Here is a 12,811-nt window from a genome sequence, read left to right as displayed (position 1 = left end):
AGCTTGGCCGAGACAGCTGCGGGCTGTGAGGCCATCCAGAGAGCCCTGGGCAGACAGAACTGGGCACAGAGGAACCAGATGAGGTGCAACAAGGACAAGTGCAGAGTCCTGCACCTGAGGAGGGCTAATAAACTGCACCAGCACAGGCTGGGAGGTGACTGCTGGAGAGCAGCCCTGTGGAGAGGGACCTGGGGGTGCTGGGGGAGAACATCCATGGCACAGCAATGTGCCCTGGGGGCCAAGAGGCCAATGGGGTCCTGAGGGGCATTAAGCAGAGAGTGTGCAGCAGATCAAGGGAGGTTCTCCTCCCCCTCTACTCTGCCTTGCTGAGACCTCATCTTGAATACTGCCTTCAGTTTTGGGCTCCCCAGTTGGAGAGGGACAGGGATCTGCTGGAGAGGGTCCAGCAGGGGGCTATGAGGATGACGAAGGGACTGGAGCAGTGCCTGGTGAGGAGAGGCTGAGGGACCTGGGGCTGCTTAGCCTGCAGAAGAGAAGACTGAGAGGGGATTTGATCAATGTCTATAAACATCTGAGGCTGGGGGTCAGGAGTGGGGGGACAGGCTCTGCTCACTGCTCCCTGGGATAGGACAAGGAGCAATGGATGGAAACTGCAGCACAGGAGGTTCCAGCTCAACACAAGGGGGAACTTCTTGACTGTCAGGGTCCCAGAGCACTGGCACAGGCTGCCCAGAGAGATTGTGGAGTCTCCTTCTCTGGAGCCTTTCAAGGCCTGTCTGGATGTGCTCCTGTGTGCCCTGAGCTAGACTGTGTGGTGCTGCTCTGGCAGGGGGGTTGGATTGGATGATCTCCTTGGGTCCCTTCCAGCCCCTGACATCCTGTGAGCCATTTTATTACACACACCCCCACACACCTCTCTACTTAAAGTGCCACCTGAGCCACCCCCTTGGGAGGACATCCCCAGGGCTTCAGCCCCACCTGGGGGAAGGTTTCTGCCCTCCAGCCTCAGCAGAGCTATCTCCAACCTGCTGCTGAGAACATTGCTTGCTGTCTGCATCAGACAAATGCCTTTTGTTTCTTGCCAGCTCTACTCAGTGGGAAAGGAGCTCAGCACAGACAGCAGATGGTTAAACCACAGAACTGCTTCAGTTGGAAAAGAGCTTTAAAGATCAAGTCCAACTGTTATCTAACTCCCGAGGCTGGTGCTAAACCATGTCCCTCAGCACCACATCTCTGTCTCTTTCAAACACCTCCAGGGATGGTGATTCAGCCACCTCCTCGGGGAGCCTCTTCCACTGTCTGACAATCCTTCCAGGCAAGAAGTTTTTCTTCTACCATCCAACCTAAACCTCCCCTGGTACAACTTCACAGCTAGAGTGGTGAGGCACTGGAACATGGTGCACAGGCAAGCCATGGATGTCCTCTCTCCCTGGAAGTATTAAAGGCGAGGTTGGACGAGGGCTTGAGCAGCCTCATCCTGTGGAAGGTGTCTCTGCCCACGGCAGGGAGGTTGGAACTAGATGATCTTTAATATCCCTTCCAACCCGAACCATTCCATGACTTTTGAGACCATTTTCTCTGGTCCATTGGTTATTAAGGAGCAGAGACCAACACCCATCTCACTGCAACCTCCTTTTGGGTAGTTGTAGAGAGAGGGAAGGTCCTCCCCTGGATCTCCTTTTCACCAAGCTAAACAATCCCACTTCTCCCAGCCACTCCTCAGGAGATTTGTGCTCCAGACCCTTCTCCATCTTTGTTTCTCTCCTCTGGGCATGCTAAAGCACTTTAATGCCTTCGTTATAGAAGAACTGAACACAGTATTTGAGGTTTTGCCTCACCAGTGCCAAGTACAGCCAAGGATGTCCCCAAGCATAGCAGAAATGCCATGGGGTGGAGAGCAAATTGTACCAAGGCAATTTAGATCATGGTCCCAGGGCACCTCCTCCCCTCTTCACTGTCTGTTTCTTGCAAGAGCTAAAGAGGAAAGCTCCTGCCCACCCAGCAGATCCATTTCCCCACCCCATGCTTTGGTTTCCCAGCAGAGGAAGGATGCTCCTCACCATTCCCACAGCGCCTCCCACGCCAGGCTAAGCTATGTCTGCACGTGTGGGGCATGGAGCTCAGCTGGGGCCTCCAAACGCTGCCATGTAGCACAAATACAACATCAGAATAGGAACTGGAGGGTGAATTAAACATATGAATCACTTCCTCTCCTGGCCCTTCCTGCTCCTGTTGTTTCTCTTATCCTCTCAGTTAAAAAAAGCCAAGAAGAACATTCATTTCTTTTCCTCCCCACACTGCAATCAACACCACGGGGGGTACTACTTCTCCCCTCATTTTCAACCGACAGCAGCAGACCTGTGCTGATGCTCCTGAAATCATTTCTCCATCACACAGCAGAGCAAACTCCTTGGGTGGCTTTTAGCAAGAGCCAGACCCAGCTCAGCCCTCACCCTGCTGCAGACTGTGGCACTCTCTATTACACACACACACATATCCCATGCTCTCATGCAGCCTCCCAGCCCCAAGTCCCTGGAGGCTAGCTGCACAGGCACCACCAAAAACCTGTCAGCACACCACAGTCCTCTGCCATGAGCCTCCAAGGGCACAGACAGGCCATACCTTGGGGGAAAAGAAGATCTTCCCAATCCAAAAAGGTCATTTCCCCACCCAGCTCATCCTCAAGCTTGGGACCAGGGCACTGCCAGCACAGCAACAGTAAGCAACAGCTTCTTCTGAGCAAGCTGTGGCTCTCCTGCCATTTCCACCAACCTGGGAGCAATCCTGCCCACACAGTCTCCTGCCAGTTCAGCTCCTAATGATGACCAGGGTTAGCCCCACGGGGGCTTGTCCCCCTGCCCCGACAACGCATGGCAGCCCCATGCTCCCCTCCATCTACCTTGGCTGTGGTATTGACTGCTCCAGCACAGAGCTAATTACTCCCTGCAAGGAGATGCTGACAAAGAAATGAGCCAAGTGGGACACCCCAAAGTAGCAGAAAGCCTGGCAGGCACAGACAGTGAAAGGACATCTTGCTCCAGCTGAAAGACAGATGGAGGCAGCCACTGCCACACAAGATCCCATTAAAAGCATCCCCACAGACTGGGGACATAGCACTGTGGGGGAAGGCATTGGCAGCAGCAGCTTTTCCTCCTGCTTTGGGGCTTCTGGGCTGTCTCTTGTTAGTCTGCTGCCAAGGTACAGGAAGGGTGCACCCTGCAAGGGTGCAGAGCAAGGCAGAGCTTGCTGAGGCCTTAAGCCAGGCTCTAGTGGCAACATGAAGCGTTAAGGTTGCAAAGGCCTCTTGGGTTCTTAGGGACCAAGACCACTCCAGGTATGCAGGAGCCCACGAGAGACAGACCTCTCCTCGTAGCAACATCAGATACTGTCTCAGCTATCCCCCAGGCCACTCCTGTTACCTGCCTGAGGGTCTTCTGTGCAGGGCAAGCCCAGGAGGGCACCAAAGGTTCGAGCTGGCAAATGAAGCTGCATTTCTCAGCTAGAGCATCACCCAGGCAGAGAGCAAGGACAAGCCACCAGATAAACCTCACTCACACCAGCAGTGCTGCCAGGGGAGATGCACTTCTGGGCTAGGCTTATTTCAGATCACTCCAAGGCATCTGGGACTGCAAGGCTGTCAGCCCTGAGAGCACTCCAAAATGCAGCTCCAAATTTCCATGCTGAATAATCCCCTGCTATTTGCCACCTGAGACAGCTGAGTGTTGAAGCACATTTTATAATGAGGAAAACTCTTTTGGCAGCCAAAGGAAAGGCTAAATTGATGCAACCTGGACTTTCATCTCCCTCCCTTGAGCATGTGCTCTTCCCATGCTCATCATGAGGCAGTCTGCAGGCTTCCTGTGGCTCAAATGCCAAGCAAAGTAATTCCTGCCCTGATCCATAGACAGCTATGGCTAAGAAATGCCCACAGCCTCACTTAAAGTGAGTTCACACCACAGGGACAGAAGGTGGCTTTAAACTAAAAGATGGGAGATTTAGACCAGAAATAAGGGAGACCTTTTTGATGCTGAGAGCAGTGAAACACTGCCCCAGGCTGCCCAGAGAGGCAGTGGAAAACCCATCCCTGCCACCATGGGAGGTCAGGTTGGACTGGGCTCTAAACAACCTGATCTAGCTGAAGAGTTCAGTGCAGTGGGGTTAGACTGGATGACCTTTAAAGGTCCCTTCCAAGCCAAAGTGCTGCTTGCTTCTCAAATATGCCATAGCAGGCACCACCTTCAAGAAAGGTCCAAATAACCACAGAAGGGTCAGTCCCACCACAGCAACAAACCCAGATTTCAGCACAAAGACTTGTCAAACCTTAAGGAGACCCCACAGGACACGCACCAGGAGAAGCTTTAAAGTGCTTCCCCAACCTGCAGGTAGTTTACAGCAAGGATTCCAAGAAAGGGTACACTTGAGCAAGTGTCAGTATCCTGCCCAAGTGCTTCAGCCCAAAACTCTGCACAACAGGTTAGGGAAAACAAATCGGCAGCTTACGAAGGTATAAGCTGGACTTGCCCCCCAAAGACCAATGAGGAGTCACAGAATCAGCCAGCTTGGAAGAGAGCTCCAAGCTCACCCAGCACAACCTAGCACCCAGCCCTGGCCAAGCAACCAGACCATGGCACCAAGTGCCCCAGCCAGGCTTGGCTTCAACACCTCCAGCCACAGCCACTCCACCACCTCCCTGGGCAGCCCATTCCAATGCCAATCACTCTCTCTGCCAACAACTTCCTCCTAACATCCAGCCTAGACCTGCCCTGGCACAGCTTGAGGCTGTGTCCCCTTCTTCTGTTGCTGCTTGCCTGGCAGCAGAGCCCAACCCCACCTGGCTACAGCCTCCCTTCAGGTAGCTGCAGACAGCAATGAGCTCTGCCCTGAGCCTCCTCTTCTCCAGACATCCAGTCCGAAATAAGAATGACAGAATCACCACATCCAAAATTCAGCACCAGAAACCAGCCCCAGCATCTGGCACCATCAAAAACCCAGAGTTGTGGTTCACAGAATCACAGAACAGCAGGGGCTGGAAGGGACCTCAAAAGCTCATTCAGTCCAAGCCCCCTGCCAGAGCAGGATCACCTGTACCAGATCACACAGGAACACCTCCAGGTGAGTCTTGATCATCTCCACAGAGGGAGAATCCACAACCCCCCTGGGCAGCCCGTGCCAGGGCTCTGTCACTCTTACAGATAAGAAATTCCTCCTCTTGCCTCCATGGAGCTTCCTATGCCTCAGCTTCCAATTGCACCTTGTGCTGTCCCTGGGCATCAGCCAGCAGAGCCTGGCCCCAGCCTCCTGGCACTCACCTGCACATATTGATAACCATTGATAAGGTCACCTCTCAGTCTCCTCTCCCCAAGGCTAAAGAGCCCCAGCTGCCTCAGGCTCTCCTTGTAAGAGAGGTGTTCCATTCCTTCAGCATCTTTGTGGCTGCAGCTGAACCAGAGGACCAGCTGGGACTGGGAGCACAGCTCTGACCAGCTCCGTAAGCAGCGTCCAGGCAGGTGGCATCTCTGGCAATAGAGGCCCAGAGCAGGAACTGATGGGCACGCCCAGGGGCTGCAGGGCACTGCCCGCATGGCAGCTGCCTGCAGAGGGGCTGGGGGACACCTCGGAGTCGAAGTGCTGCAGAGGTTCCCAGAGCAACGCGAGCACCGCGCTGGGACCTGCAAGCTGCGGACTGGGAAACGCTGCAGGGGGAGCAGCTCCAGCGGAGCTCAGGGAAGCTTCAGCTCTCAGTAGGACCGGGCCGCCTCTGCTCCGGCTCCACGGGAGACAGGGAGGAGTAGAGCAGGCCATCGGGCCAGCAGGTGCCTGCAGAGCTGGAGCGAACAACGCTGGGATGAGAGCTGGGGAGCTCGGAGTGGTTCTGCTGTTTCCATTGCAACAAAAGCCAGCAGCCCCAGAGCCACACCGAAGCACCAGGAGCTCAGAACAATGGACAGACCTTCTCTTTTGTGTCCTGGGCACAATATGCGATTAACCTGCGAGGCTCAGCACCACACAGCTAATTGGGAACAAGGACTTGAGGCAGCTGCACACAAAGCAACAGTGACATGCACAGTGAAGAGCATCCACACTGACTGGAGGCACGAAAATACACCTCCCATGGTGGTCTTCCTCAGTGGCTTTCCACACAGGTGTCCACTGGAGACCTGCTGCAAAGAGACTCAGACACCCTTGCCACAGGCGTGGGTTGGGTTCTGTTTTGTCAGGCAGAGAGAAGCTGATGAGATGATCAGCTCCTCCACGCTCAGAGAGCTACACCTGGTGCCAGGACTCACCCTGAGAGCACAGCATCACAGACCTGGCCTGGCTGGAAAAGACCTTTAAAGATCACCAGAGTCTACCTTGATTACCTCACTCTACCAAGTCTGGTGCTAAACAGGGCTAGGATCAGGTATGGCCCCAGGTGTCACACAGGGAGAAGCACTGGAGCAGGGTCCCTCCCAGCTAGAGGTGGTGATGTTATCCTCTTACAGCATGTGGGCAACTCTGGCACAAGGAGAGACCAAGGCTTCCTCTTTCTTTCTACCTTTCCTTAGAGCTGTGCTCATTTTGAGGCCATTTCCACCACCCCATGGTGCAAATGATGCTCATCATCCCTGTGAGCAGGAGGCCTGCATCCTAAAACAGCCATGGTGAGCAGCCTGCTTTCAGCACCCTGCATTCCCAGCCCAACACCAGTGTTCCCAGTATATGCACGTTTGGGGTCACCATCAGAGACCATGCCCAGTACAGAGATGCTCTCCAGAGGACTGGTGGGCTGGGATGTCACCCCAGCAAGTGCACTTGGGCAGGATCTCTGATGATCCATGTGTGAAAAGCAGCACCATCAGAAGAAACCACTTAAAATTACCCTCCTGGAGCAGCTTGGCTCCTGCTGCATCAGCCTGCTGCTCACACACAGCTGGGGAGAGCAGAGGAGAGGAGGAACGTTGCTGAAAGCAGCCTTGCTTCTCAGGGCTGGGATAAAGAGTGGGGCTTGCTGCTCCTGACTAAAGCCTGCTGCTGCTCCACATGTACCTGGCCATACAGCACCCCCTTGGCTGGTGGACACGGAACAGCAGCTTGAGAAGAGGGAGATGTATTACTGCACAGCTCCCTTCCCTCAGACTCATGTTTGGGAGCTGGCAGAGCTGCTCGGCCCCTCCCAGACACCTTTTGCTTCTAGGGGGATCGGGAGGCAAACCCCAAACCTGCCAGCACTCAGCACTCCTGAGAAGCTCTGTCAACAGCTGGTCCCAGCTCAGCCCCCGAGTCATCTTTCTCTAACGGCCCTCCATTGTCCCATCTTCCCACCACTGTTCACCACACCTCCAGCTCAGGTGCTCTTCCAAGCATCCAGAAGACCCTGCAGCAAGGAGCCCCCCTGCTTACCACCACTTCACATAGCTTGTGTCTGGACACTGCTGCTTCCAGAGAGGTAGTACAGAAACACAGCAGCCCTCCCAGCAACCAGAGCCCCCAAGAGGGGCTCCCAACCACCCTAGCACCTCCTCTCCACCCCTCTCCCTTATCTCAGACATTGCCTTACATTCAAGGTGAGTTTGGAGAATGGGCCAGCGGGGTTAGGAAGCAGAGGGATTAGACAGCAGGCGAGGGAGAGAAGTGCAGGCAGCCACAGCCAGAGAGCAACTCTGTTATCTATGTTTGTGTTCTTATTTTTGTCCATCTCAGCAAGCCTGTGAGTGCAGCAGACATCAGCACTGTTTCCTTTTCACAGCCTAGCATCTCATTCCTCTCACCAAAATATCCCAGCTAGCCTCAAACTAGCACACAGCTGAAGCCCCTTAGGTCTTGAGCAGAATCCACACCCAAGTAACTCACTCCCACCCTCTCAGGGCCAATGGTGATTTTATAGCAGCCTCAACTGCACCCCAGACCTTCTCTTCCTCCACCCTAGACAGCCAATAACAAGTGGAAACTTGAGCAGCCTGGTCCAGGTGGATGAGCACCTGGCTAGGAGACCTTGGTCATAGCTTCCTTCACCTGCCTGTAAGAAGCATGCAAGACAAAGCACAGGGCACTCTTGATCCCCCTCCAAGAGAATAACTGAGGTCAAAGGCTCCTTCCAGACATCACAGCAGCAAATGATGCTAATGACAATCTCCCAGCTGTCTGGTAGCCCCCAGGTCCTTGACCCAGCTGCCCCAGGGTGTTCCTTGAGACACTGAGTCCCTTGGAGCAGAGATCTCCTCAGGGAGCTGCAGAGCAGCACAAGAGGAGTGAGGAGCCAGGAGTGACAGGGGCTGGAGGAGGCTGGTTTACAGCTTCAGCAAGACAATGAGAGAATCACTCATTACAATCAACTCATTCTATGCCCATGAGGTATTGGGTTTATTACTTTAGAGATGGCAGAGGGTAATTTATTGATCAAAGGAGGAGATGCTGCTGAACAAACACAATTAATGCTGTGTCTGGGCAGCAAGATGCTGGCAAGGGGTGGGAGGATGCCCGAGTCCAGCACAGAGAGGGACAGGCAGACCCTGAATCAAGGAGGCTACTGGATTGCAGAGACAGGTCTGAGAGCAAGGTGCCAGCTGGTGGCTTTGGGTAAATTTACAGGGGTCCCAAAGCTAGGTAGGTGCTGCAGAAAAGGGAGCAGCACAAGATTGCTCAGGCACAGCAGGAAGAGGGGATGTGGTTTACACTAAGGGTAGCAAGACACCGCAACAGGTTGCCCAGGGAAGTCATGGATGGAGGTGTTCAAGGCCAGGTTGGATGAAGCCTCAAGCAGCCTGGTCTAGTGGGAGGTGTCCCTGTCCATGGCAGAGGGGTCAAAACTAGATAACCTTTAAGGTCCCTTCCAACCCAAACCATTCTCTGAATCATGGGACAGGAGCATTCGGGCACCAGGTCCTGCTGACCTGAAGTCTCTATGAAGCACACATGAAGACTGATCCACCACAAGCACCTGTCTGCAGAGCACTTCCAGTCTAGAATAGGGCCAAGGAGATGATGTCAAAGAGAGCAAAGCCCTGCCCCAGGGAAGGCCAAGCAGACCGAGGCAGGGCTCCAAGCAGATCAGTGCCCCTCTCCTCTAACCCGGTTCTCCCCAGAGCACAGCCTCCAGCCCAGCAGAAAGGGCCAACAACACTGCCAAGGGCAGAGACAGCCTCCCAAGGGTGCTGAGACCTGGCAACTTGCTACACAAATTCTACGTGGTGTAAGAAGCCCCCTAAAAGGGAAAAAGGTTTCCTTGCCCAGATCCCCCCTGGGAGCAGCGCAGAGGTGGGGGTTGGGGCAGGCACTGCAGGCTGAGGACTCCTCCACCCCAGCCGACCAGTGCGCGATCGGGCTCAGCACCTCCGGCACAGCCTGGAGGCAGCGTCGGCTCCGGCGGCTCAGAGGGGATCAAGAGGCGCAAAGCAGCTCGTGCGATGGACCAAAAATGCTTTTCGAGGCACCGAGGCCAGGAAGCAGGCCCGGGGCACTGCCGGCGCTGCCTGCCCGGCGCTGCCTGCCCGGCGCTGCCCAGCTCCCCAGGCAGCCGCCCCGGGAGCGGCTGGCAGCGGGCAGGAGCCCCATCTGCCGGCTTGGCCACGAAGCGCACACAGCCCAGCTCTGCGGGGCACCGGGGGCGGCGCCGGGCACACGGCACCCAAAGCTGAGCAAAGCTGCTTGCCGCGGGTACAGCAGGCAGTCCCCGGGAGACGAGCCCAGGAACAGCCCTCCACAGCCCCCGCCAGGCTGCCAAAGCCCCACCCGAGCACCCACCAGTGAAAGCCACTGCCGCGGCAAGACTGCGGCGCTTTGCTGCTCACACAGAGGCATCCACTCCTCAGCCAGCACCCCCCACCCCGCGGGTCATCCCCAGCCACCTGTGACGGCAGAGGAGGGAGCAGCTGCTGAGCATTCTCTCGGCCGTGCACGGCACCAGCATAGAAGGCAGGTTGGAGAACGAAAAGATTGATGCCAGCCGAACAAGAGCACCAAATATCTACACAGGCTGCCATCAGCTCCCAGGAGAGGAGGTGGCAACTCTGCCGTCTGAACCCAACCATAACAGTTCGACTAGAAGTGCAAGGAAGCCTCTTAAACCTACCCAGCAGGGGGGTCTAAACTCGGGAGGGACAAAGGGAAGGGAGTGCTCGGAGAGGGCAAGGATAAAGGACATGCTTTTAGTGAGTCACAAGGGAGCAGTGCCCCCAGAGCACAAGGGCATGCAACCATAGAATCATTCTGGTGGGAAAAGACCTTCAAGGTCATCCAGTCCAAACATTAGCTCTGCCAAGTCTATGTCACTCAGCAACACACCTCTTCACCTTCTAAACACCTCCAGAGATTCAGCCTGCCCCAGCCTCTGAGAACCCTTTCAGCAAAGGAGTTTCTTCTACTATCCAACCTAAACCCCCTCCCAGCCCACCAACAGCCAGGACTGGGCACTCAGCTGCTGCCAGCAGACCCAAAGGGGTTCCCAAGTGGAAAATGCCCTCTTTGCTGAGGGCTGCAGGAAAGCAAAGCAAGAGGGACCATTAAATGCAGCAGGCTGGAGTTAAATCAGGACTTGAGGGTTCACAAATAAGACATTGTAAAAAAGGTGTCTCAAGACAAAATGCAAACAACCCCTCAGAGCTGCTGGCTTGCTGCTCCAGTCCACTGCCAGGCAAAGGACACAGCTCTGAAATTGGTGCCACCTGCTCCAGGCTCCCAAGGCTCAGCACAGAACCCCCCAGCCCCAATCCCTGCACTTTGCAAGGTCAAACCTTACCTGAACTCCAGAGCTTCATCCGCAGGCAGGTCAGGAGGTGCTCATTCATAGATCCATGGAATGCTTGAAGTTGGAAGGGACCTTAAAGCTCAGCCTATCACTACAGAGCCTTGTAAAAAGTCTCTCCCTGGCTTTCCTCTAGGTCCTCTTCAGGTACTCAAAGGCTGCCACGAGGTCTCCCTGGAGCCTTCTCTTCTTCAGGTTGAACACCCCCAGCTGTGTCAGCCTGTCCCCACAGTGGAGGTGCTCCAGCTGTCTGGTCATCTTCGTGGCCCTCCTCTGGACCCAGTCCAGCAATTCCATGTCTCTCTTACGCCGGGGGCAGCAGAACTGGATGCAGTACTCCAGGTTGCCTTCTGGGCTGCAAGCACAGACTGCCAGTTCGTGGTGAGATTCCATCAGCTGGCACCCCCAAGTCCTTCTCCTCAGTGCTGCTCTTGAGCCACTCCTCAACCAGCCTATATTTCTGCTTGGGATTGCTCTAACATAGGTGTAGAGCCTTGTGCTCGGCCTTCTGAACTCCGTGAGCTTCAGACAGACCATGCCTCCTGCCTTCAAGCACCAGGCAGGGCCAAGGGGGACAGCAGACAAGCTGCAGAGCCCAACACGTCCCAGCTCAGGAGCTGAGAGCTCGGACTGAGCTCAGATATAGCCTTTGGTAGAGGTGTGGGCGGAAAGCCCAGGTGAGGCCGTTTAGGACCATGCCATCAGCTAGGCAGCTTCGCAGCTGTAGCAATGGCTCAACCCTGCTGGATTTAAAGAGCCAAACCCACTGCATGCTTGGGGGGAGGTTTGTTTGTTAGCAGGTGACCCAGACTGGGTGAAGAAGCAGAGATGCTGAGTGACAATCCCAAGCACAGATGCAGGCTGGGTGGGGAATGGCTGAGAGCAGCCCTGAGGAACAGAACGGTGGGAGCTGGAAGAGACCTCTGGAGATCATAGTGCCCAACTCACCTGCCAAATCAGGCTGCACTGGATCACAGTGGCTGGGGGGGTTTGGAATCTCTCCAGAGAAGGAGCCTCACAGAAAAGAAGTTTTCCTTGGTGCTCAGATGGAAGTTGCTGTGTTCTAGAAGTGCCCACTGCCCCTTGTTCTGCCGCTGGGCACCACTGGAAAGAGCCTGACCCTGTTCTCTTGAGCCACATGCTTTAGGTGTCAATCAAAATCGGTAAGATCCCCTCTCAGGGAGGTCTTCTCCAGGCTAATCAGCCCCAGGTGTCTCAGCCTTTGCTCCTCAGAGAGCTGCTCCAGGGCCCTCTGCCTCTTTGTGGCATCTCAGGCTGCAGCCGTGAGCCATCCTGGTTAGTCCCTGCCCCTAGGACACAGCCTGCCGTGAGCCATCCTGGTTAGTCCCTGCCCCTAGGACACAGCCTGCCGTGAGCCATCCCGGGTATTGCAGCCCGCCGGGGGTCCCTGCACACCATCAGCCAGGCTCTCTGGCAAGCTCCTGCTGGCCTCCACCAGAGGGCTTTGCTGCACAAGGAAAGAGAAGCTCCACTTAAAGTCTGCTCCCAGCCAGGTCTTTCCCCCACATCTTCTCACACAGGCCTTAGCGGGCAGCAGCAGGACCCAGTTACCAGAGGTCACACTCCAAAATTCTGATGGTATCCATCTGTTGGTGGCAGTGTTGGAAACAGTCACCCTTTGGGGAGCCAAAAATTATCATTTGGGGGTTTAAAGGTCATCTAGACACAGAACCATGGAATCATAGAAACCCCCAGGTTGGAAGAGAGCTCCAAGCTCATCCAGCCCAACCTAGCACCCAGCCCTGGCCAGTCAACCAGACCATGGCACTAAGTGCCCCAGCCAGGCTTGGCTGCAACACCTCCAGGCACAGCCACTCCACCACCTCCCTGGGCAGCCCATTCCAATGCCAATCACTCTCTCTGACAACAACTTCCTCCTAACATCCAGCCTAGACCTCCCCTGGCACAACCTCAGGCTGTGTCCCCTTGTTCTATTGCTGCTTGCCTGGCAGCACAGCCCAACCCTACCTGGCTACAGCCTCCCTTCAGGTAGCTGCAGGCAGCAATGAGCTCTGCCCTGAGCCTCCTCTGCTGCAGGCTGCACACCCCCAGCTCCCTCAGCCTCTCCTCACAGGGCTGTGCTCCAGGCCCCTCCCCAGCCTTGCT

The sequence above is a fragment of the Pogoniulus pusillus genome, chromosome 8, assembly GCF_015220805.1.
Source record: "Pogoniulus pusillus isolate bPogPus1 chromosome 8, bPogPus1.pri, whole genome shotgun sequence".
In the NCBI taxonomy this organism is placed as follows: domain Eukaryota; kingdom Metazoa; phylum Chordata; class Aves; order Piciformes; family Lybiidae; genus Pogoniulus; species Pogoniulus pusillus.
Note: the sequence above shows the minus strand (reverse complement) of the source record.